At 36.6% G+C, this 25,965-nt stretch overlaps 1 long non-coding RNA gene across 1 annotated transcript in view; it reads right to left on the bottom strand.

The window, feature by feature from the left end:
- Nucleotides 1-8,678: 8,678 nt before the first annotated feature.
- Nucleotides 8,679-25,965, bottom strand: part of LOC105490915 (uncharacterized) — a 42,740-nt gene continuing 25,453 nt past the window's right edge. The window contains exons 4-5 of the long non-coding RNA XR_011606078.1: nt 11,409-11,491; nt 8,679-10,366 (exon numbers count right to left, since the gene is read on the bottom strand). This is a non-coding gene — a long non-coding RNA (uncharacterized lncRNA). The remainder of the gene's footprint in view (nt 10,367-11,408; nt 11,492-25,965) is intronic.

Here is a 25,965-nt window from a genome sequence, read left to right as displayed (position 1 = left end):
CCGTAAGCAATGGGGACTCAATCCTTCTGATAGGCCCCAGAGACACTTTATAGAACACATGTCAAAATGTAAAGGATAAAGAAGCCGAGATATTAAATGACCAACTCCTATCCTTCATGAGTTGAATGTTATTCCTAGTGGTAGACTCTGGTTATTGATTGCTTGAAACAAACTACCCTAAGATTTAGTAGCATTAAATAAAAAGCTCACTTTATTAGACTCATGGGCTCTATCAGCAGGAATTTGGACAGGGCATAGTGGGGATAGCTTGTCTCTGCTTCACAGTGCTTGGAGACTTAACTAAGAGGACTCAAATGACTGAGGGTGACTCGAGAAAAAGGGATCAGAATCACCTGGAGGCTTCTTTCATCATATTTGCCACTTGATTGAGGGTGAACCAGAGGTTGGGGTCGGTGGAAACTAGCAACCAGAACACCCATTTGTCATCTTTCCATATGACTTGAGCATCCTCCTATCCTGGAAGTCTAATCTCGAGGAAAAAGGTGGAATCTGCATAGGCATTGCTAACCTAGCCTCATAAGTCATACATTGTCGCTTCCACTTCAAATACATCATCAAAGCCAGTTCAGATACAAGGGGCAAGGGAATACACCCTACCTCTTGATGATAGGAGTATTAAAGAATTTGTGATTATCTTTAGAACCACATCAGGTCATTCACGACTTCTCTGAAATTTCTGTCCTGCTTGCGTGCACAGGCTGAATATGTTTCCACGGTCAGAGAAAAATCTCAGACATAGAGATGCAGACACATGGGGCATGCCATTGTTGGTATATACAGAAATTGTTCAATATAGCTGCATGGGACCTTTTGGGTAGGAAAAATGGGTATGAGCAGGGCTCCTATAGCACTGCGATGCATCATTTTAATACTCAGTTCCCTTTGTGCTTCACTTTAAATCCACTATGTTCTATCTTTGATTCTTCTTGGTGTTGATTTTTTACAATCTTAGAAAAAAGTCCCCAGGAATGCAGTGAGACAAGATATGGTTACTTTAATGGAGTCAGTTGTGAGAATGAAATTAATATTCATTATCTCCTCTCCCTTATTCTCATCTAATATTTCCGCTTTTGCACATTGGTTGTCCAGTAGAGCGGAAGAGACCTTCATCCCTTCAGGGTCTGACCTCTAGTTACCTCGCCCTTGTCAATCTCATTTTCTACAGTTTCTCATTTACTACTATCACCAGACATGTAAGAACCAAGAGACACACCAGAGAATCCTCAGAGTTTTTGATATATTTCTCTTTGTGTCTAATACGAAGTAGAAATCCTTGCTTCTTATATTTACTTCATATTTACTAGCTAGGTTACTATATGAGTATAATAACTGCTTTTTCTTTTACTTGTTGGTTCAATGACACAAGAAGTCCACAACAATCAGATGGCAGTCATAGTTTTAAGATTACTTGAATACTCACTATAACTCTGATAGAAATGTTACACCTGCGGGAACCAGGGCCTCTGCAGGGTATATGCAAACTTTTTGATTCTCCGTCCTGATGGATATTAAAAAGAACACATTGAGGAAATTAATTGCTTCCAGAAACCAGAGGCTGTGTTTATCTGCTGTAGTAAAGATACTATCTTTAGCACAGCACGTATGATTGGGGTTACCATTTGTTAAATTTACTGGAGTCTATCACCATCTGCCATATCCATCTGTTTTTTGCAGGGCCATACTAGTGAATTAAATGGGGATATATGTTGAAGACTATCATCCCTACCTTCTTTAAATCTTCAAGGGTTGCACTATTTTGTGAAATCCTAGCTGGGTTATGATATTGCTTACAACTGAGTATCTTGACTAGGGTAATGCAGTTTCAGTTGCTTCGGTTTGGCCTTTTCTGTTAAAAGGCTCTTACTCTACAGGTTGGAAAATCAGTTGAGGGTTCTATTAGCTCCTAAATATATTTATCTCATCCAGGCACTGGGGAAGTGAACAAAGAGTGATCTGCAGACCAGTTCGACCCAGTGTGTGGTAGATTTATATATATTTGGTCCAGGACTCCATTTATCACATTCTCCATTTGGCCCCTGTCTAATTACAGAGAATGCTGGCATTTTTGGACTCCTGGTATTGCTGTCACCTCAAACCCTGTATTCAATAGCTCTCAAAAGATCTGTGCATTCCTTTTTTTCCCAGTGTTACCTGTGTAAATGCATGTAAGTCCTTTTGGGTAAGGATTGGGGGAATATTTTGTACATACTCCTGTGGGGATGCAGGTCCTTTCTTAAGAGTGTCTGACCTCTGCTTCAATTGATGGACTCTGTGTCTGAGAAATGGCTCAAGTCCGGAAACAGAGCTTGTGATTTTTACATTGCATCAATTGACATCAGCCTTCTGCTTTCCATCTCAAAGCATTTTAAAAAATTACATAAGTCAAGCAATATTCTAATTGTTTTCCATCGGTTTCGCTCCTGTGAATACCATGGTATTTCAGCCATAGTGAAGATCCCAATGGGTTAGGAGGCATGGTTGCCATTCTCTTTTGCTGTCCATTAGCATAATCATCTCCACCTTTCCTCTGACTGTTATGTATCATAATTTGGACTTTGCTGTTCTGGGTTTCTATCCATATTGACACTAGGGAGCCTAGTTTATAATAGTGTCTTCTGTCATTCATTCAAGCCCACAGGGGACAGACTGTGCCTCCCTGACTTGTGCATTTTTTATTACTTTAATACATTCTGGTGTCCTCTGCTCCCTCCCAGGACACATAGGGAACTGGTGATTTTCTGAAATGGATTTTCTATAACAAATCCATTTTAGTAAGGATACCTCTTCTCTGAGTTTTTCTAACTCCTTTTGTATACTGACAAGGAAATTTCAGCACCTATACCTTATTTACTAAAAGCTAATAGTTCTCAAAACTATTTGGTCTTGAGATCCATTTGCACTCTCACAATGTCTGAGAACTCTGAATAGTTTTTGCCTATGTGGGTTATGCCTACCAATGTTTACCACATTGGAAATTAAACAAAAATATTAAAATACGTTTGTCATAATTCATTTTAAAATGACAAAATAAGTCAATTACAGGTTAACATATCTAATATATTTTTATAAATTAAAAAATTTATTTTATTTTAAGTTCTGGGATACATGTGCTGAATGTGCAGGTTTGTTACATAGGTATACATGTGCCATGGTGGTTTGCTGCACCTGTCAACCTGTCACCTAGGTTTTAAGCCCCACATGCATTAGCTATTTGTCCTGATGCTCTTCCCTCCACTCGTCACCCCCTGACTATATTAGAAATTAAACTGAGAAATTTTACTGAGAAATTAAACTGAGAAACTTTATCATATTAGAAATTAAACTGAGAAATGTTAAAGTATATTTGTGTTAATTCATTTTAAAATAACAAAATTACAGGTTAATACATCTAATATATTCTTATGAAATTTTTAAAGTATAAAACAGAAGTGAGAATAGTGGCATTCATTTACATTTTGCAAGTCTTTTGATATGAAACACAACAGAAGATAGAGTTTTCTGGTTTTGGATTCAGTCTGTACTTAAATGCTGTTTTGGCTGTCGTGTATGTAGAAAATCAAGCTTCACAAAATACGTAGTTGTAAAAGGGAAGAATGCTGTAATAGCCTTATCAGATAGTTGTGAATATTCTTTAATACTGCACAAAAACTTGGCAAGTAGTAGTTTCTTAAAGTACAGCTGTGATATGGCATCTGAAATAATTTCCATGAACTTTTCATCTTCTGCTGGATTAAAATTCACTGGCCTATCTTGCACCTTAAATAAATTCTTTAGCTATGCATGGTCTTGTAACATCACACATTGATCATTTGGAAAATATTAGCTCACTGAGTTATACAGATCTTCGAAATGTTGATGTATTCCATTGTACAATATTTTAAAAGTCACATTATTTAATAAAATCACCGGTCTCATTAAAAAGTCTTTAAGTACTGGGAAGTGGGTCAAATTCAAGATGTAACATAGAAACTTGCCATGGTTCTAATTTTTACCTGAAGCCTCCAATTTCATCATTGGTAACAATTTGTCAGTTGTTTTCTTGGACTTGACAGGCTTATTCGTTCATTTTTGGGAAAATGACTGCCAAATAGCCAAGCCTGAATAACCACTCTATGCCTGTCAGTTGTTATTTCAAGACAAAACGTTGTTCCATTAAAGGGGCTTACTCAGCCCCTTTATGGAAATAATTTTGAAATAATTTCAGAATTGCTTTCCCTTGATATAACTCTCATACTTTGGTATGCCGTAAAAGCTCTATGCATACTTCTTCTTATTTTGTCACATTGAATATTAAAAAGACATGTTCCCAAGGATCAATTTTAAAAATTAATAATGATTTTGACTGCTTCATCAAGTAAAGCCCTAGAAAAACTGACTTTAAAAATTGGCAATGAAGAATATTAGTACAGTGTGGTGCCATTGCTTTAACTTTTTTGCTAAGGCACCAGAAATTGAATACACCATTGCTTTGGTACTCTCAGTGGAAATGTCACCCAAGCACAGAATAGGCAAATAGTGTCTTAGTTTGAAAATCATTTGACCTTGTGGACTCCCAGAAAGGTTTGTCAGATCTGTAGGGATTTGTAGACCACATTTTGAGAGCTACTGATGTGGAAGCATTGTTTCCAAGTGTAGCAGTGTATCTGGACTGGCTCCAGGAACCTAGCTATAATCAACAAGGTGAGACATTGAATTTACTATATCGCTGAATTTTATTTAATTGTTTACATTGAGGAGAACAGACTCATCTTGTGAATCATCTGCTTTCTGTGGTTTTCAAGTTACGGAATCTGCTCTTCTCTAGCAAGGAAGCGGTGTCTTCTTCTGCTGGCCCACAGCGCTCACAGCAATCTGAGAGCTCAGATACCTCCCTCTGAGACTTGCCTTATCAGGACTCTATTTTTGACATAGAAGACTTGCAATGCCTATTAATTCAGCTTCTTCTTAACTCCTACCATCCTTACAATCAAATATTAATCCCGATTTTGAGCATATTCTGCCTTCTGGCTGCTGGAGATAAGAGTCCCCTTAAAGACACAATAGAGGCCTTCTGCTTTCATAGCAGGCCCTAAGCTAATATTTGGGAGACATGAGCCTGTTTTTTTTTCATCCTTCCAATATAGTTGAAAAAACCCAGCCAACCTTTCTATCCTCACGATACACATAAACACGTGTGTGTGTGTAAATTGTAGAACTTCTGTAGACTGCATATATATATTTTGTATATATAGTATATATATATGGAAATAAGTATATGTTAGTGTTTCCTCTTTTACCTGTGCTTCCTCCCAGTCCACCATAGGTGAGATTCTCGGTAAAGTGATACTAAAGAATAAAAGTGTTCATTACCATCCCATTTATTATAGCATTGGAAACCCTTTGCCATCTGACTGGTAAGTAACCTAGTTATAGTATCTCATCCTAAAGGTTTGCTTTCTAGAACATTTTGCGTTACTGCAATAACTGAAATTGAACCAAGGATTCAAATAAAAGCATTTATTTGGGAGGTGATCTCAGGAAGCAAGTCAGTGAGTGAGGAAATAAATTAGAGGAGGGAAAGATAATAAAATGTACGTTAATAAGTTGGCTATCACTGTGGGAACAAGGGCTCAAGTCTACTGTGAATCTCAGAGACACTATAGAAAGTACATTCCAATCGTCTCATTCAGGGGTGAAGAAATGCATGTTAAAAGTTGGTTATCATTGTGGTGAAGGAGGTTGTGATTATGGGGAACTTTATTCATATGAAGAAGTTGGGATACTTTTCTTAGGCTGAAGTCGCTCTTGGGACTTTGGTCCTTTTTTAGACAGTTCTGTGTATGGGCCAAGCCTGCTTCAGTAGCCAGAGAATACCCTCAATCAAATGCCTAAGGTAGAAAACCAAATGTAGAACTCTTCTTCCCTAAAGCTCTGGGTGAGCTCTGGGAGAGACTTGGGAGGGCCTAAGGAGCATGGATGGGGCTCTGAAAATATATATCACAAATCTCTACTTCACATCCACATGCAAACCAAATTCAGGAAGATAAAAGGGAAAATTATAATATGTTTAGAAGAAAACCTTGTGACTGATGGACCTTTTAGTAGAGAAAGATTTCTTTAAATAGATACAAAAAGCACAAAGCATAAAGGAAAATAGCCAATGATTTCTCTTTCCTAAAAGATACCATAAACAGAGTGAATAAAAAATGCTACAAACTTGGAGGAGATATTTGCAATACATGTAAACAACAAAGGATTAGTGTGTAGTATATCTAGATACTTCTGTCACTCAAAAAAAAAAAAAAAACCAATAGAAAAATGAAAAAAATCAATGAGCACAAACCTCAAAGATGACAAAACAAAAATGTTCTATTAATATTTGAAAGATATTAAATCTCATTAACCAGGGGAAAGAAAACTAAAACTACAAAATTAGAGAAAATTAAACTATTAGAATGTATGAGGTGCTGGCAAGAATGTGGAGCCACAGAAACTCCCGTTCACTTTTGATGAGGGTATAAATTGTAACACTTCTGTGGAATGCAGATTGGCATTTCATAGTAAAGTTGAACATGGGTATTTCCTGTGATCTGTCAGTACCTCTTATCGCTATTTACCTAAGGAAACTTTTGCACACCAGGATATGCACGAATTTTTAAAGGATGTACACTATTTTTTAAAGAATATAGCCTTTAAAAATATATTATAAAACTGTAAACAACCTAACTGACATAAGGAGGACATTGAGTCTTGCTTCTGTTTCTTACTGTTTGAGTGGACAGGTACTCGACGTCTCTAAACCTGAGTTCCCTCATCAGTAAAATAAAAATAATAGTAATTTTTAACTCATAGATTTGCTATGAAAATTAAGTAATACATGTAATATCCTTATTAATGTGCTTTCTGGTTACTGGCTCAATAAATGTTATTAAAATGAATGATTCTTATTTTCATTACGGAATTCCAGAAAGGACCATTTAAAGAAAAAAGTGATTCTTACTCCTTTGAGGTTTTAAGAACTTGTTGAATAGCATTTTAATTTTATTGCTTTCTAATCACCTGGCCTTAATAATAGTACCTACCCCATGAGGTTGTCAAGAGAATTAAGTGAGATAAGGTACATAGTGTATTTAAAAAGCTTCTGTGCCTGATGGTAGTCATGCAACATGTGCAACCACTGTGATTATTTTTCTATTGTGCAGGAATATTTTCTATGTTTCTAAAATCTATGAAAGTTGAGGGTTACCAAAAAGGTGGGCAAAGGAGATAAACACTTTTCAAAAAAAAAGACATTTATGCAGCCAACAATCATATGAAAAAAACTCAACATCACTGTTCATTAGAGAAATGCAAATCAAAACTGCAATGAGATACCATCTCACCCTAATCAAATGGCTGTTAAACAGTCAAAAAATAAAAAATAAAAAATAAAACGTGCTGGCAAGGCGGTGGAGAAAAAGGAATTCTTATACACTATTGGTGGGAGTGTAAATGAGTTCAGCCATTGCGGAAAACAGTGTGGCCTTTCCTCAAAGACCTAAAAACAGAACTGCCATTTGACCCAGCAATCCCATTACTGAGTGTATACCCAACAGAATATAAATTGTTCTATTATAAAGACACAGGCACGTATATGTTCATTACAGCACTATTCATAGTAGCAAAGACATGGAATCAACCTAAATGCCCATCCATGGTAGACTGGATAAAGAAAATGTGGTACATATACACCATGGAATATTATGCAGCCATAAAAAAGAATGAGATCATTTCCTTTTCAGGAATGTGTGTTGAGCTGGAGGCCATTATCATAAGTGAACTATTGCAGGAACAGAAAACCAAATACTGCATGTTCTCACTTACAAGTGGAAGCTAAATGATGAGAACACATGGACACAGAGAGGGGAAATACAGAAATTGGGGCCTACTGGAGAGTGGAAGGTGGGAGAAGGGAGAAGATCAGAAAAATAACTAATGGTTTAATACCTGGATGATGAAATAATCTGTACAACAAACCCCTATAACACAAGTTTACCTATGTAACAAACATGCACATGTACCCCTGAACATAAAATAAAAGTTAAAACAAGATAGTTGAAGGTTAGCTCACTCAATTTGTTTTTATTTTTGGGGGGCCTCTGTCCTCACATACTTAATTTTGAGTATTTTTTTCTCTTAAAGCACCGACCTTCTAAACAACAATTTGATTTTACTTACTTCTTAGACCTTTTCAATAATTTTTTTTCTTTTGATTGATCTATATCTGGTTTAGGTTTTTCAAAGTTTTTTAAAAATCTTTTTGAATTTTTTAATTGTCTTGCATATTATTATTTTTTGGTCATTTCCTCTTATGTTTCTATATTGAACATGACTTTTCTCAAAACATTGCCAGGACTGGTTTTTGGTGGTTGGTCTATATGACTTTTAAGTCTAGGGAGGCCTCTTCTGTGGCTCACAGGTCAGGAAGCTTGGCTTGGTGCCAAAAATGACAATACAAAACAATGTAACATAAAACAATAAAAATAAAATAACAAGAAGAAAATTTCTGAAGTTTTTATGAGGAAAAAATCCCTGCCTGAAATATTTAGAATTTAGTTTAATCATTAAAAAAATACTTGATCATCAAATAATGAGTTCACAAATTAACTTAAATCCACTTAGATGCTCACATAGGATGAAAGAAACTTTCAGTATAGTTACATGCACAGCAATAGATACTTTAGTGTTCAGTTCCCTGAAAGCCACCTTATACTGCTTGAAGTTAAAGTGCTTGCAGTCCTTGCCACTGAAAGTAAGATCCGAGGACCAGCAGCATCAACACTATCATTACCAGGGAGTTTGCTCGATTCACAAAGTCCCAAATAATGCACCAGAACTATGGACTCAGAATCTCTGTTTTGACACGATCCCCAGGCTGTGTCTATGCCTGATGATGTTTGTGAGGCTAGGAGCTGGAGTCAGATCTGGTAGTGCAAAGGCACCTTCCTCCTCTTCGAATATTCATAGATAAATGGTCAGTTTCTCTAAACCAGCATCTGGGTAGGGCAAAGAAGCATTTTGGATGATAGCTACAATTAAGTGAAATGTTAAGCACATGTGATTATATTGGATAATTAGTACCCAAGTCTCTTACTCCGCAATTTAATTCTTAGTGGCATTTTATCTTGCAAACATTTGCCACATTTTAGTATGTGACTTGTTTACACCTGCCTCACTTGAATATTTGGTAAAACATTACTTTTACTGTCATCCTGTTGAAGTAATAGAAGGAATATATTTTCATGTACTCATTGAATAAGCATTTAATAAACACCTGTTCTGTACTACCGACTAGGAACACGAAGATGATTATAAATTGAAAACTGTCCTCAAGGAACTCACCATCTGATGGGGAGTGAACACATGAATGTACACTTTTCATGACATGGTAGAAATACTTTGGTAGAGTACTTACAGGGTCATATGGAGGCATTGTTGAAGTGCAGCTTGTCCACACAGGAGGCAGGAGGGCTCATGGAGGGAGGTTGGATGGCATGACAAATTCAGAGAGAAAGAATATGATTTCATCTGATTTCCGGTAGTTAGGTGTCAATGAAGCCTAATGTGCAAGTAAAGGAGTGACATGGGCTGAGGCTGGAGATTCAGATAGAGCATTTCAAGTCCACGTGAAAGATCTGGAGTTTATCATGTAGGGTAGTACTGAATAGTTTTTAAATAGGGAAGAGCCCAGTCTTATTATCATTATTGATGGAACACTCTACCTATAGAGTGAAGGAAGGATGACGGACGTAGAAACATAAAACCTAAGGCGGAGAGACCAATTAAGAGGCTGTTACGTTCTTGCCGGCAAAAGATGGCGAGGGCCAAAGGTGGGGCCAGAAGTTCTCGAGCTGTTAGATGGTGAGATGTGAGCTTCATAACCAGGCAGAAGGGCAAAGGTACAGAGAATCCGCAGAATCTGAAGGCTCCTACACCCTTTCTCAACAGCGTTCTTCATGTCATATTCCACTTTGCAGTGCAATGTTGCAATTATTGCTTTAAATGAACAAATTTCTAAGATATCCCCCTCCTCCATCCATTACAGTGTAAAAAATGGAACAAATCCTTTATTATACAAGCATCTTAAACAAATGAAATGTAATTCATCCCACATGCTGTCAGCTAATTAAAGTATTTGTACTACAGATTCCTCAGCCTTTTACACAACCTTGGAGGAGCACTGGGGTTTTATTCCAGGAGAAAAACAAATCAATCTCCATTTTCCCTTATTTAATTTATGCCACAATAACAGTAGCTTCAGTGCAGAACTGCAGCTTCAAGCTTTACATTTACCCTGGAAGCTAATTGTGCACCTTCAGAAAACTGCCTGCAAGTAAAAAGAAGGAAATGACACGTTAAAGAAATGTTTAAATTGGGATGAACTGGTTTTTCCTTCTCCTGCTACATTCAGATTTCTGTTTTAAGCATCATTTTCCCTCACCTTGCTATTCACTTTTCTCTCTGATCTCAGCCCAGTGGGAACTGAGATACTGGAGAAAGTGTATTTTTTCTCCTAGTTTTACAGTGTGACAGAAGAAGGTTTAAGTGATAGGCAAGTGAAGGAAATGCAAGTCCTCAATATTCAGAACTAATTTACCAGGTTCTTGGCATGCTGAGAAACTCACTGGGTTTGCGGTCTTTTTGTGAATAACAGCACATTATCACCTATGACTAGCAGGTGGTCACAACTCAGCTGGAGAGAGTCCCACTGGAGAGCTCATTCTGCTGCCATGTAACTAAGTGACTTTTTCCCTGAAAGTTTATAGTTTATGTACTATATTCTATATAGAACATTTGCGGCTCATGCGGGGAACTTTAGCATTTTGACTTAAAAAAAAAACCAATTATTGGGCAAGTACTGTGTGCAGGATGCTCCTAAGTAATTGACAGTGGATATAAATAAGCAATTTTTCCAACCCTATGCTGGGAAGAATTCCTGCAACAACATGTCATAAAGGTAGTAAGGACCGTAAAGAACCCGAGAAGCTCAGTGTTGAAAGAAACATCTACAGGTTATCTAGTGCAACTACCTTCTGATGCTTAAATTCCCTTCTGCAATAGGATGGTTGAATGTTAGTTCTGTCTCTACTTGACTGTCTGTGGGGACAGGGAGCTCTCTACTTAAGGAAGGATCTTTAAATTTCTCAGACACCCTAGTATGTTTGTGTCCTCACCCCATTATTTCATGATATACCCTTTGGTTTAACATAACAAGTCGATTACCTCTCCCACTTTAGTCCCTTTACTTTAAGATACTTATTTTTAATTTTCATGACATCTCTCTTATAGCTTAAAAATCCCCAGGCTGTTTATTATTATTATAATATTATTTTTCTCATATATAACATGGCTTCCAAGTCTTAACTCACCTGGTCATTTTTCACTAGATGCTAATTTGTCTCTTTTCATCTTAAAGAGAGATTCTTAACATCATTCTCAGGCCTGGCCAGACCTGTAGGGAAGAAGGTAGAACTTACTCTTTTTCCCATTTTAAATGTTCTGCCTTTATTAATAGAGCCCCCATTTTTATTAATTATTGAATCTGGTTGGATGTCAATGTAATGTCTTTTCATACTGATTTGTAGTACTTCAGACATACTTGTATGGAATCTGAACATCAATGGTTCCCATCAGGGTGAAAGGATAAAGGACTAAGATAGTACACCCTTGAATTACAAGCTAAGTCTTTGTATTAGTCTATTTTCATGCTGCTGATAAAGACATACCTGAGACTGGGAAGAAAAATAGGTTTAATGGATTCACAGTTCCACATGCTGGGGAGGCCTCACAATCATGGCAGAAGGCAAATGGCACTTCTTACATAGCAGACGCAAGAGAGAATGAGAGAGAAGCAAAAGTGGAAACCCCTTATAAAACCATCAGATTTTGTGAGATTTATTCACTACCACGAGAACACTATGCAGGAAACTGCCCCCAGGATTCAGTTAACTCCCACTGGGTCCCTCCCACAACACATGGGAATTACGGAAGTATAATTCAAGATGAGATTTGGGTGGAGGCATAGGGCCAAACCATATCAGTCTTACTTCCAATCTGAAGCTTGCCCAACATTTTCTCACATCACCTTAATTTGCAAAAGTGGAGCTTGGGTGAAATGAGGAGTGAAAAAGGAGGAGGAGGAGGTCCTATTGAATGTAAAAAATGTGGCAATATAATAAAGGAGAAAAAATGTTGGCTGTGGAATCATAGGGGGAAATAACACAACAAATGAGTTCTAGTCCCTGAGCTCTCATTTGTCAACCCATTGATCTTGGGCATGATAGATAAGTTATCTCATCTTTAATTTTGCCATTTTTGAAAAACACTATAATATTGCATAAATATAGTGGAAATAATAAAATGAAATATTATGTGAAAGCATTTATCTTAGATACATGTGTATTGCACACCTTCTTTCTTCCTTTCTCATCCTTGCAGTTACCTTCTCTTCCTTTTACCTCTTTCATTCCATTTAGGTGTCAAATAAAACCACAAGTCTGGGAAAGGAACAGTATGTAAGAGTGAAGATGCCTACTAGGTGGGCACAGAGAGAGCTCCTGGTGGGACAGGGACTGCAGTAGAAGAGCCACTGCTTGGAGTGGTTTATCAAAAACTCTATCTGAATGAATTTCAAGAGCAAAGTGATGACATATCCACACATTGAAATGAAATCCTTCCCCTTTCCCTGGCAGTTAATATATTGAAATACTATATCATGTTTATCAAGGGAAAACACCACCAAAGACCTGCTTTTTAGTCTTGGCAGGTGTCCCTAATCCAGAATGACACTCTTCCCACTGGCCTGGACAGGCTTTCTGGTATCAAGTTCCTCTTCCAGGTAGCCATTAACAACTATTTCAAGTTGGCATTCATCACTGCTATTAGAGAGTAAACTAGATTGTCATAATTGGTCCTGTCTAAAATGAGAGCCATGGGGAATGCCCAGTTACAATTGTCTATGGCTGTTTCCTCCCGTGTGTGTGTGTCTTTTTCCTGATGTGGTGGTTCTCCAGATACTTGTATCTGGTATCCAGATTTTCTCTGGTTTTCCACAGCAAGAAATGATGCAGGGCATCTCTATGCCCGTCTTTTGCCCCTAATCCAGACTCGTGGGTCTCAGGGATTAAGGGTCCTCCACCAGTTCATAAGACCTTCACCTATGCTCCTTGTTACCATCATCACAAAACTTCTGTTTCTGATTACCCCTGCTCCTCTCCCATATTTTTATATGTCTTAGAGAATACTTGAATTAATTTAGGGTAGTTTTCATGTAGCTTTTTTTCTGAGTTGTTTGTATGGTCTTCCTTGACCTTAATGTTTTTGTTCCATGTTGTTATATATACTCTGTTGAGTTCGCAAGAATCTTTTTATTTTGAGATCTCTAAAGGTAACCTAAGAAATAAATTTTTTAATTGATTGACAATGAAAATAAATGTCTCCACAGTATGCAATTATGACACATAGATTAGTTTTGAGGAAGTCTTTGGATAGTATATTTAATGTTGGACAGTGCTTCTTTAACAAGTTTATTAAACCCCTCCAACAAAACTTGGTAAAAGAGACTCCTTCAGTTTCCTTCCTGGAACTTAAGCTTATCACGGTGGGATACCCAGAATAGATGGAAAATTATCACTTTTCCCTTGCTTGACTGGTCTGTCTTACATGTATCCTGATGCAGGCTTCAGGCAGACAGTCTCTCTGTTACTAGCTTTGAAATTTTCACAACATATTGCAGTAATACCTAGTGATGAAGTAGGGTATTTTAGAGAATATCTGTGAAGGGTTTTCTTCTTCCTCATAGCACCCATAGGACGTACTCTCCTCCCTCACATACACAATTTTTACCTCAGTTTTCCACATGTGGGTGCCTGGAACCTTTCTCCTATCTCCTGCTGATATGCCCCATTAGCCAAACCCACATAGAAGCCAGAAGGGCGTAGGAGGAACCTGGTAATATAACCCAAACAGGCAGTTACCAGGTGGAGAACATTTGGGAGATGGGTAGAAAGTGAATCTATAGGATCAAATTGAAGATATATGACACGCTCTTCATCTGCTTATTTATCGAGTACACATACGTATATATACACACACACAGACATGCTACTTTGCTATTAAAACACAAACACATATATTTAAAATGAGCAAAAATTGAAGCTAAAGTCAAGTAATTTCCAACTTGACATAATAAAATCATTTGGATACTAATAATTCAGCTATGTGCAAAGGACTTGGTAGTAGGCACTGCAAGCAGAAAGAGGTAGATGAGGAAAGGTAGCTGTTTCCAAAGAGCATATAGTTAAGTCATGAAATCAGATAGCATTTTCTCTCCTAGAAAGAAAAGTGTTAAGTGTAGGTGAAACTTGGACAGTAGGATCCAGGTTCAAATCCAAATAGGAACTTCTAAAATCGGAAATGTATCTTTATTAGCACTGAGGATATGCCTATTTGAAAATAGTTGAAGCAAATGAGGAGACAAGCATTCTCTTTTGGGAAAATTGTGGACTGTACAAATCCAGCAATGACATGATTACCTGGACCCCAAAATGTTCTGAAACCCTGCATAATGACAACCTGCGAGGCTTATGACTCCTCTAGAGGGAAGCTTGCTCATCCTTAATCTTTTTCTCTAATTTCTTCTGTATTTATCTTCTTTTTAAAATAGAAAAATTAAAAGATAGCTCCTTTGTTTACAACATTTTTCTAAGTCTGGGTGTTAATTTTTTAATGATATCACATGAAATAAGACTCAAGGGTAAAATCTAAGTATTTTGTTTGGAAGTCATTCTTGAAGTGAAAAGACATTCTGTCCTTTAGGTTTCAGCCTCTCTTTATGTTAATGAATGCTAAGGAAAACGAAAGTAGCCACCTAGTCGTAAAGCAGCACTTGTTAATCACATCACTACATAAATCAAATAAGGCTATTCACACAATTGCAAAAAATCTCTTTACATTCAATTCACTGTTTTCCAAGCAGCTCATGTAAGAGAGATGTTAACAGATGACATTTCCCTTGGTAACGCTCTGCACCCAAGATCAATGGATAATCTACTGGCACTGGCTGTACAACTTTATCTGTTTATTTTTTAACTTTTAGATTAGAGGGTACACGTGAAGGTTTGTTACACAGGTAACTTGTGTCACGGGGGTTTTACAGATTATTTCATCACTCCAGTATTAAACCCAGTACCAAATAGTTACCTTTTCTGCTTCTCGCCCTCCTCCCACCCTCCCCCATCAAATAGACCCAGTGTCTATTGTTTCCTTCTTTGTGTTCATAAGTTCTAATCATTTTGCCCCCACTTATAAGTGAGAACATGCAGTATTTGGTTTTCTGTTCCTGTGTTAATTTGCTAAGGATAATAGCCTCCGGCTTCATTCGTGTTCCTGCAAAAGACATCATCTTGTTCTCTTTTATGGCTCTATTCTGTGGTATATATGTACCACATTTTCTTTATCCAGTCTATCACTGATGGCCATGCAGGTTGATTCCATGTCTTTGCTATTGTGAATAGTGCTGCAATGCATACTGTGCGCATCTGTCTTTATGGTATAATGACTTATATTTTTCTGCGTAGATACTCAGTAATGGGATTGCTGGGTCGAGTGACAGCTCTGCTTTTATAATACTGCTTTTATAATACTGCTTTTCACAATGGTTGAACTAATTGCTTTACATCTTTAAAAAGAAATCACACATCATCCAGGTGGCTTACCCAGGACTAAGGAAGGTTTCCCACACAAGGTGGAGGAGAAAGTGCTAGAATTCTTATATGAGAGGACCCCATGGACAATCTCTTGTTGGAATGTTAGAATGTTGGGAGAAAAGTAGAGGTAGTACGGCAGGGCTATGAGGTAGAACTGCTTTTGGCTGGTTATTTAAATGAGATGGGGAATAGATTAATTGTCCATATCAGAGAGTAGTGATAGGATTCTAAAGAAGGTGAGATGGGAAAATATCTCTCCAAGCCAAGTTCTGATGTATCCATTACCAGGCTGTAGAACATTAAAAAATGAGATAGATTTTATAACAGCCTGACCCTTACTTTATGAATAAAGAGATAGAGGAATGTGTTGGGCAAAAGTGGAATAAAAGGGACCACATTTATGCATTGGATGTTAAGCAGCCAGGATAATGGCTACTGAGAGCACAAACAAATAGTGTCAGTCCTAAAATTATCCTCGACTTACTTCTTGGAGGGAGTTTCCAGGCTGCAACTTAAGAAAGAAAAATATACGCAGAACCCCACAGTGTTCCCGAATAAGAAAATGAAGCTGGGATTCCTAGGAAGCCAAAGTAGTTATACTTTAAAAAGACAGGGTTAGGAAGAGAAAATAGATACCTGGAAAGAGTCGCATCAATCTGCAGAGGGCACCTGTTCAGTCATTAGCTGAGTAGTGCTCATCACGTGTATGTGAGGAAACTACTTGAGGCCAAGAACAAAGCTGTATCAGACAAGCAGAGGGAAAAAATCCTTGCAGCTTGCACAAGGTCAGGAATATTTCACATGCCTCATAGTCAGAAAGAAAAATCTCATAATTCTCGAGACATTGAACACAGTATTTAAGCTCTAGTTACAGCAAAACAAAGCTTAAAAGGCAAGATTGGAAAGGAAAATAAATAATTCCAAGTAATTTAACTGTATCCTGTAATAAAGTTTAAGAATATTTATAGGAATTAAAAGATATAGTACTCAGTAAAATTCATAATGTGTGTCATTTAATTAAAAATTAACAGGAATACAAATAAGAAATTACAATTCATAACGAAGAAAAAATTAATAAAACAGACCCAGAAATGACACACATAATAGAATTAGTAGTAAAGCCTTTTAAATGGTCAAGAGGATAAAGGTTTAGCATGTTAAGCAGAGCTATAAATGTTTTTTAAAAGATCTAAATACAATTTCTAGAAATAAAAAGATACTGAGATTATCAGATTACGCACAGCAGAAGGTTAGGTTAGTGATTTTGAAAACATAATGATAGAATGTATCAAAAATGAAAGAGAGACAGAATGGCATGCTGGTGAGTGGTGGGATAACTTCAGACAGCTTACTCTATGTATAATTGAAATCCCAAAAGAAGTAAAAGGAAAAAAATTAGTAGAAATAATAATCTGCAATTTTCCAAATTTGATGAAAACTGTAAGTCTACAGATCCAAGAAGTTCAACAAACTCCAAGGACAAGACCCTTGAATACAATTACATGAAGACACGTCGTGATCAAATTGTGTAAAATAAATAAAATGAAGAGAAAATCTTAAAAGCAGCCACATAAGAAAGGCATAGTGGGTATAAAAGAATACAGGTGAAAAGAAAGGCTTCTTAGAAACAAAGCAAACCAGGGGACAAAGGATTAAAGTTTTTAAAGTATTGGGAGGAGGCAATGATTATATTAGAATTCTATGACTAGCAAAAATATGTTTGAGATAAGAAGATAAAATAAAAGATTTACATCCATTAAAAAAAACTAAAAGAATTTATCCCCAGTCAGTATGCACTACAAGAAATAGTGAAGTTCTCCAGGTGGAAGGAAAATGATATCAAATGGAATCTGGATTTACATTAAGAAGTGAACAGCACTAGAAATGCTAAATATGTGAGTAAATACAAAATTTTAAAAATTATTTTAAAACATCTTTATTAAGTAGTTGACTAAAGCAAACCAATAGGATTGTATTGTGTTGCTTATAATATATCTAAAAATAAAATGTATTTCAACTACAAATAAAATTTGTGGGAGGCTATTGTTTTGGATTGAGCTCCTGCACCAAGCTCCAACAGACCAGACCAAACCAGAATGGAGACACTGGTGCTAGGCACCACATAACCAAATTGAACTTAAAAACAGGTCAGTTTTCTAAAAAGCAGAAGATTCATGCAACCAATCAAAAGGGCCCCAGGCAACCTGAACCAGCATGATTAGGAACCCCTGTGCCTTAACTCACACTAGGAAAGTAATCTGAAATAACTTGATGTTAACCAATCTGCTTTTTCTACTATATTGTTTCCTTCTTCCTGATCAAGGTCCCTTACAAAAATCTACTGTTCTGCCATTCCCACTGGGGCTTATGTCTGTTTATAGAGTGGATGCTGCCTGGTTCACGAATAGCGAATAAACATCAATTAGATCTTCAAAAATCAATTTTTGAAATTTTGTTTTTTTGACACCACAATAGCCAAAATTCTAGGAAGGGAGAAATGAAAGTACACTGCTATATGCAAAGTGGTATATTACTTGAGAATAGACTATAATAAGTTAAAGTTGTATATTATAAACCTTAAAGCAATGACTCAAACAAAAACCAAAAGTACAGTTATAGCTTTTAAACCAAAAAGGCAGAGACAAAAAAAGGCAAAAAAAAAAAAAAAAAAAAAAAAAAAAAGAAAAAAGGGAAATAAATATCAAACGGAAAAAAAACAAAACAACAACATAGCAAGATGGTAGATTTAAACACCATCATCACAATAATCACATTAAATAAATTGCCTAAACAACCCAACCCAAGCAAAAGGTAAGGATTTTTAGGTTGAACAAAAAAGACCCAAATACATGTTACCAGTAAGAAGCTAACTTTAGGCTGGGTGCGGTGGTTCACACTCGTAAGTAATCCCAGCACTTTGGGAGGCCGAGGCAGGCAGATCACCTGAGGTCAGGAGTTTGAGACCTGCCTGGCTAACATGGTGAAACCATGTTTCTACTAAAAAAAAAAAATACAAAAAATTAGCCGGGTGTGGTGGCGCATGCCTGTAATCCCAGCTACTTGGGAGGCTTAGGCAGGAGAATCGCTGGAACCCAGGAGATGGAGGTTGCAGTGAGCCAAGATAGTGCCATTGCACTTCAGTTTGGGCAGCAAGAGTGAAACTCCATCTCAAAAAAAGAAGCTAACTTTAAATATTAAAACAGAAATGGTTTAAAAGAAAAAAGATTGATAAATATAGGTCATGCTAACTTTAATAAAAAGGAATCTTGGGGGGCTATGTTAATACTAGGCAAAACAGATTTCAGAGAAAACAATATTACTGAGGATAAAGAGGAATTTTCATAGACAATGGGTTCAACTCGTCAAGTAGACATAGTAATTCTAAATGTATGTGCACCTAATAATAAAGCTTGAAAACGCGTGAAACACAATCAGATAGCATGACAAGGAGAACCTGGCGAGTTCACAATTACAGTAAAACATTACAACACTCATCTTTCAATGATTGATAGAACAAGTAGGCAGAAAATTATTAAGGATATAGAAGACTTAAACAATACCATCAACCAATTAGACATAATTAAAAATTATAGAACATTCCACAAAAGACAGCCAAATAATTATTTCTTTACATTTTTTTCCAGTGTACTTTAAAAATTTACCTAGATAAACCTTGTTCTGGGTCATAAAACAAGTCTCGATAAATTTAAATAATTCAAATCATACAAACTCTATTCTCTGACTCCAAAGGAATTAAATTAGAAATCAATATCAAAGAGGTCTGTGTGATATAAGCTATTTGGAAATGATATTAAATACTTGTAAATATCTCCTACTTAAAATAAAAGAGGACTTACAAAGTATTTTGAACTGAAAGAAAATGACAACATATTATATTAAAATGTTTACAAGACACCCAAAGTAAAACAGAAATTTATAGCACTAACTACCTGTATAGAAAAGGAGAAAGGTCTCAAATCAATGGCTTCTGCTTCCACCTAATGATAATAGAAAGAAAAAAAAAGAGAAAATTAAACTCAATGTATGCAAAAGAAAGAAATAAAAAAAGTAAGCAAAAAAATATAGTAGATAAAAATCAATGAAACCAAAAGCTGGGTCTTTGTGAATTTCAATATAACGATAAATCTCCAGCCAGGCATATCAGGAAGCAAATGAGAGAGAGAGAGACAGAGAGAGAAGGGAGAGAGGGAACAAATTTACCAGTATGAAAAAATAAAGGCTAATATTTGTAAAGATTCCATAACAATAATAAATGATTGCGAACAACTTCATGCCAATAAGTTCAACAACTTTAATGAAATGGACTTTACTGAAAGATACACACTATCAAAGCATATTCATGAAGAAATAGATTACTTGGATAGCCTTATATGTAGGAAAGTAATTGAATTTATAGCTAAGCACTTCCTACAAAGAACTCCAAACTGAGATGGCTTCATTGGTGAATTCTATAAAACATTTCAGGAGGAAATAATACTGATTCCATAGAAACTCTTCAGAAAATTGAAGTGATCATACTTTTCAACTGATTCTGTGAAGCCAATATTACCATGATATCAAGACAAGAGGTAACATTACAAGAAAAGGAAACTACGAGCTAGTCTCTGTTATGAACATAAATGCAAAAATTATTCACAAATCCAATCCTGCAATATATAAAAATGATACTGCATCATAAATAAATGGGCTTTATCCCTGAAATGCAAGATTGTTTTAACATTCAAAAACAAATCAAGGGGACTTTTATTTTCAGTTTTGACAAATAAAGAGGTTGGAAACTTTTATTCCTGAGCTTTCAACAGGAAAAAGCTGAACAAAATGAAAATCAATGGATTTTCTTGGACCCATGAGATAATGGAGGCCTCAAGGCAAACTGCCGCCAGAACTCTGGAGGTGAACACAGGTAAACACAGGGAGTCACAGCCTAAATGGAACAGAAGCTACTGGAGCCCTAAACTGATAGGAACACTAAAAATACTAACTTTGATGAATCCCTAGAGGCTGAATATGGTCTAGTCTGAGAGTGAGAAACATCTGGGAAGCCTGCATTTTTGTGGATTTTACTTGGAGGTACTCATGATGAAGAGTCACGAAAAACCTTCATGTTTCTGGCAGGGGAGGGAAGAAGCAAAACTTTTGAAATATGGCCATAATACTTTAGTATAAAGGTCTGCTCAGCAAGAGAAAAGACTTTACCAGAACATTATCTGAGGTGGAGGAATAGAAATTACACAACTTCAGCCTTCTGTAAGTGTTTCTCTCATACCTAAGGGAGGAGGGGGGAAGCTGAGAAACACTTGTGAAGATCACACTAGTGACACAGTCCCACTTAAAGACTGAGACTCAATCATAGGAGGACAGACTGCTTCCCCTTCTCCATACCTTACCATCACAACAAGTCTCCCATATAAAATAACAACGGATGAACCGGGTGTGGTGGCTCACACCTGTAATCCCAGCACTCGGGAGGCTGAGGCACGAGAACTGCTGGAACCCGGGCATTGGAGGTTGCAGTGAACCGAGATCATGCCATTGCAGTCCAGCCTGTGCAATAAGAGTGAAACTCCTTTTCTAAATAAATTAATTAATTAAAATAAAATAAAATAACAATGGATGACACTGAAAGAACTGCAAGGCTCAGACTTGTATTTAAGAGCATTTTTAGGGAAACCCACAGACAGAATAGGAGCCAGTATACAAGAACACAAGAGGAAATTGAAGGCTCTGGCATCTGCAACTATAGCAAACATTAAACAAGGCCTGTCTCCTAGCCAGATAAGCATAAGACCTGTCACTAAAGGCCTATTTACCTTGGATCATATTACATGATACATACTAAATGGTTTTCAAGTGAAAAATTATGAAGTGTGCTAAAAAGCAAGCAAAAACATAATATGAAGAGATAAGTATCACATCCAGACTCAGATATGGCATGGATTTTGGAATTATCAGACAGAATTTCACTTGATCTTAGCCAAAAGACTAAGAAGGATAACAGACAGAATTTAAAATAACTCCGATTGATATGTTCAGAACTATAATGGTAAAATAGAGAACATGTGAGAACAGATGAGTAATGTAAAGAGAGAGCTAAAAATACTAAGAAAAAATCAAAAGAAAATGTTAGAAATTTAAGAAAAGCACTGTAATAGACATATTTTGGTGGGATTATCAGTAAACTATACCTGGCCAAAGAAAGAAGAAGTGAGCTTGAAGATATGTCAGTAGAGACTTAAGCTTAGAAAGCACAAACCAGGATAAAACCTCCCAATTTTACACCTAAGTCTATTGTATTAAAATGTAGAAAACTAAAGAAAAAAGAAAATCTTAAAAGCAGGCAGATGTGCACCTTAACTATAGAAGAAGAAAGATAAGAATTATAAGCCGGGCGCGGTGGCTCACGCCTGTAATCCCAGCACTCTGGGATGCCGAGGGGGGCGGATCATCTGAGGTCATGAGTTCGAGACCAGCCTGACCAACATGGAGAAACCCCGTCTCTACTAAAAATACAAAATTAGCCAGGTGCGGTGATGCATGCCTGTAATCCCAGCTACTCAGGAGGCTGAGGCAGGAGAATCACTTGAACCTGGGAGGTGGAGGTTGCGGTGAGCCAAGATCGTGCCATTGTACTGCAGCCTGGGCAACAAGAGCAAAACTCCGTCTCAGAAAAAAAAGAATTATATCAGACTTCTTTTCAGAAATCATGCAAGAAAAAAGAGAAGAGAGTAAAATATTTAAATTACCGAAAGAGAGACATATCAATATAGAATCCCATATTCAACAAAATTATCTTTCAAAAGTGAAGGAGAAATAAAATCTTTATCAGATGAACAAAAAGATGAGGAAATTCATTGTCAACAGAACTTTTCTGTAAGAAATATTAAAAGTTCTTCAGAGAGAAGGGAAATGATATAGATTAGAAAGAAATTTACATAAAAGGGCATCTAAGAACGAATAAAGGTAAAATAAAATCTTTTCTTTTTAAAATTCTTAATTCATCTAATACATAACTGTTCAAAGTAATAATAGTAACAATATATTAGGTGATTATGGAATATGGATAAGTGGAATGAATGACAGCAATGCAAAATATAAGGGATTCAACTAACGTGGGGGATGATCTAGGAAACCTGTATTACCATGAGGACGATAGCACACAAAAGCTTTAATGGGGTTGCTTGTTGCGGAGATCTTTTACAGCAGGAATCTGTCCAGAGATTACAGCATGGGGGTGGCTACTCAGAAGGGGAGAAGAACAAGGAAACATTTTGAGGAGAGGAAAAATGGAGAGAAAACTTATGATCCAGGTGATGTCGCACAGCAACAAGGAAGGGATTCTCTAGGTCAGAAAACTTCAAAGTGCCTGGCGGCTTGCGGTCCTGTAACCACAGGCTTGCTTTTGTCAGTGGCTAGCAAATGTGAGGTGAAGTTTCATTGGATATGCAATGCAAGCAGTCTCTCAATGACTAGAAATCTGCTTGTTTGAGCTCTTTTAAAAAGAACTGGATATGTAAAAATTTGTGTTTGGCCCTGGTGGGCCTTTCAGCGAATGGGTCTCAGCATGCAGGGAAGAAAGAAGCAATCTGGGGAGCAATACAGAGACATTATTTTTGACTCATTTATGTAACAGTAAACGATGGAAGGAAGGATTTGGGAATGCACTATTATAAGTGCAGTTACCTTACAATAGTGTATTCCCAACTCCTTCCTTCCATCCTTTGTGTGAAGCTCTGTAATGTTACTTGAGAGTGAACTTCAATGCTTTGTATATGTATATAGCAAACTCCATGGCAATCACAAATGGGGTGTGTGTGTGTGTGTGTGTATGTTTGTGTTTTATATGCTAACAGAGGAGAGAAAATGGACTCATGTAATATGATCAGTTATAAGCCAGAAAAGGCAGACAAGAAGGAGGAGAAAAAAAGAAACAAAAAATATAACAAATAGAAATCAGTTACAAATATGGTAGATAAACCAACTCTATAAAAATAATAACTGTAAATGTGGAGGTCTAAATATGTTACAAAATAGAAATTGTCAGAGTAGATCTAAAAATTAAATCCAACTATATGTTGTCTATAATGTGCTTTAAATATAAATACACAGATACATTAAAAGTAAAGGGATGGAGAAAGATATATCCCACTAGCACTAATCAGAAGAAGGCTGGAGTAGCTATATTAATTTCAGACAAAGCAGACTTCAGAAAAAAAAAATTATCAAGAATAAAAAGGGTAACATAGACAGGATAATATAAAGGGGTCAATTATCTAAGGAGACATAACAACCCTTAATGTGTTTGTGCCAAATAACAATGAATCAAAATATGTGAAGCAAAAGTGTATAGAATGCAGAGAAATAGACAAATCCACTATTTTACTTGCAGACTTCTACAACCCTATTTAAATAATTTATAGATCATGTCTAACTTTTATTTGAGGAGACCAGAGAAAGAAAAGAAATTTAGGCCTAAAAGAAGCAGAAGAAAAGAATTTATAGTAATTAGAGCAGAAATCAGTGAAATTAAAAACAGAAACTTTGGAGTAAATCAATAAAACCAAATGTTGGTTCTTTAAAAAGGTAAATAAACTTGGGCTGGGCGCGGTGGCTCACGCCTGTAATCCCAGCACTTTGGGAGGCCAAGGCGGGCAGCGGATCACGACGTCAGGAGATCGAGAACATCCTGGCTAACACGGTGAAACCCTGTCTCTACTAAAAATACAAAAAAATTAGCCAGGTGTGGTGGCATACACATGTAGTTCCAGTTACTCAGGAGGCTGAGGCAGGAGAATGGTGTGAACCCGGGAGGCAGAGCTTGCAGTGAGCCGAGATGGTGCCACTGCACTCCAGCCTGGGCGACAGAACGAGACTCGGTCTCAAAAAAAAGAAAACTTGGTTGAATTCTAGCCAGATTAACCACCAAACCAAAACAAACACAAAGAGGGAACATACAAATTACTAATATTAGAAAGAAAAAGGGGTCATTCCTGTTGATCCCATAGACATCAAAAGGATGATAAAGCGTTATTATGAAAAACTCCATGCCACAAATGTGATGAATAGAATATTCCAATTCCTTAAAAGACACTACCCCAAATCCCACAGAGAGGATTATAGAATCTGAATAAGTCTGTGTCTGTTAAAGAAATGGAACAATAATTCAAGAAAGAAAACACCAGGCCCAGATGGTTTCACTGGCGAATTTTACCAAAGGTTTAAGGAAGAATTGATATGAATTCTCTTCAATCTCCTCAAGAAAATAGAAGCAGAAGGAGCATCTCTTACCTCATTGCTATGAAACAAGCATTACCATAAAACCAAAACCAGATAGAGACATTACAATTAAAACAAACTATAGACCAGTTTCTCTCATGATCACAGATGGAAAAATCCTCAGCGAACCAAATCCAACAATGTACAATTATTTACCAGGACCAAGTGGGATTTATTCCAGTTATGCAAAACTAGTATTATATTTAAAAATCAATTAAGGCAACCCCTTACATTAATAGGAATTTATCATGGTAATACCAATCAAAATCCTGGCAAAATCCTATTTTATGGATATTGTGAAATTGAAATTTAGAGTCAATTTCAAAGTTGGAGGACTGACACTTCACATTTTACTATAAAGTTGTACAGTTATCAAGCAGAGAGGTATTGTCAAAAAATAGACCATAGATCAATGGAATTTGATAGAGTGCCCAGAAATAGACCCATACAAATACAATGGATATTTGACAAAGGAACAAAGGCAGTTCATTTTTCAACAAATGCTGTTAAACAATTGGATGTCCAAATGCAGAAAAGAAAAAAAAAGAAAAAAATTCAACAGACTTAAATATTTCATAAAATAACTCAAAATATGATCAGTAATCTAAATACAAAATGCAGTACTATAAAACTTTTAGAGGGCAGATGCAGTCAGTAATCTAAATATAAAATGCAGTACTGTAAAACTTTTAGAGGGCAGATGCAGTGGCTCATGCCTGCAATCCCAATACTTTGAGAGGCCAAGATGAGAGGGTAACTTGAGACCAGGAACTTGAGACAAGCCTGAGCAACATATGGAGACTCTGTCTCCACAAAAAATACAAAATAATAGCCAGATGTGGTGGCCCACATCTGTAGTCCCAATTACTTGTGAGGCTAAAGTGGGAAGATTGCTTGAGCCAAGGAGTTTGAGGTTGCAGTGAGC

Source organism: Macaca nemestrina, chromosome 7 (genome assembly GCF_043159975.1).
Source record: "Macaca nemestrina isolate mMacNem1 chromosome 7, mMacNem.hap1, whole genome shotgun sequence".
NCBI classification, from domain to species: Eukaryota; Metazoa; Chordata; class Mammalia; order Primates; family Cercopithecidae; genus Macaca; species Macaca nemestrina.
The sequence above is the reverse complement of the archived record's forward strand: the minus strand, read 5'-3'. Positions and strand labels throughout refer to the sequence as shown.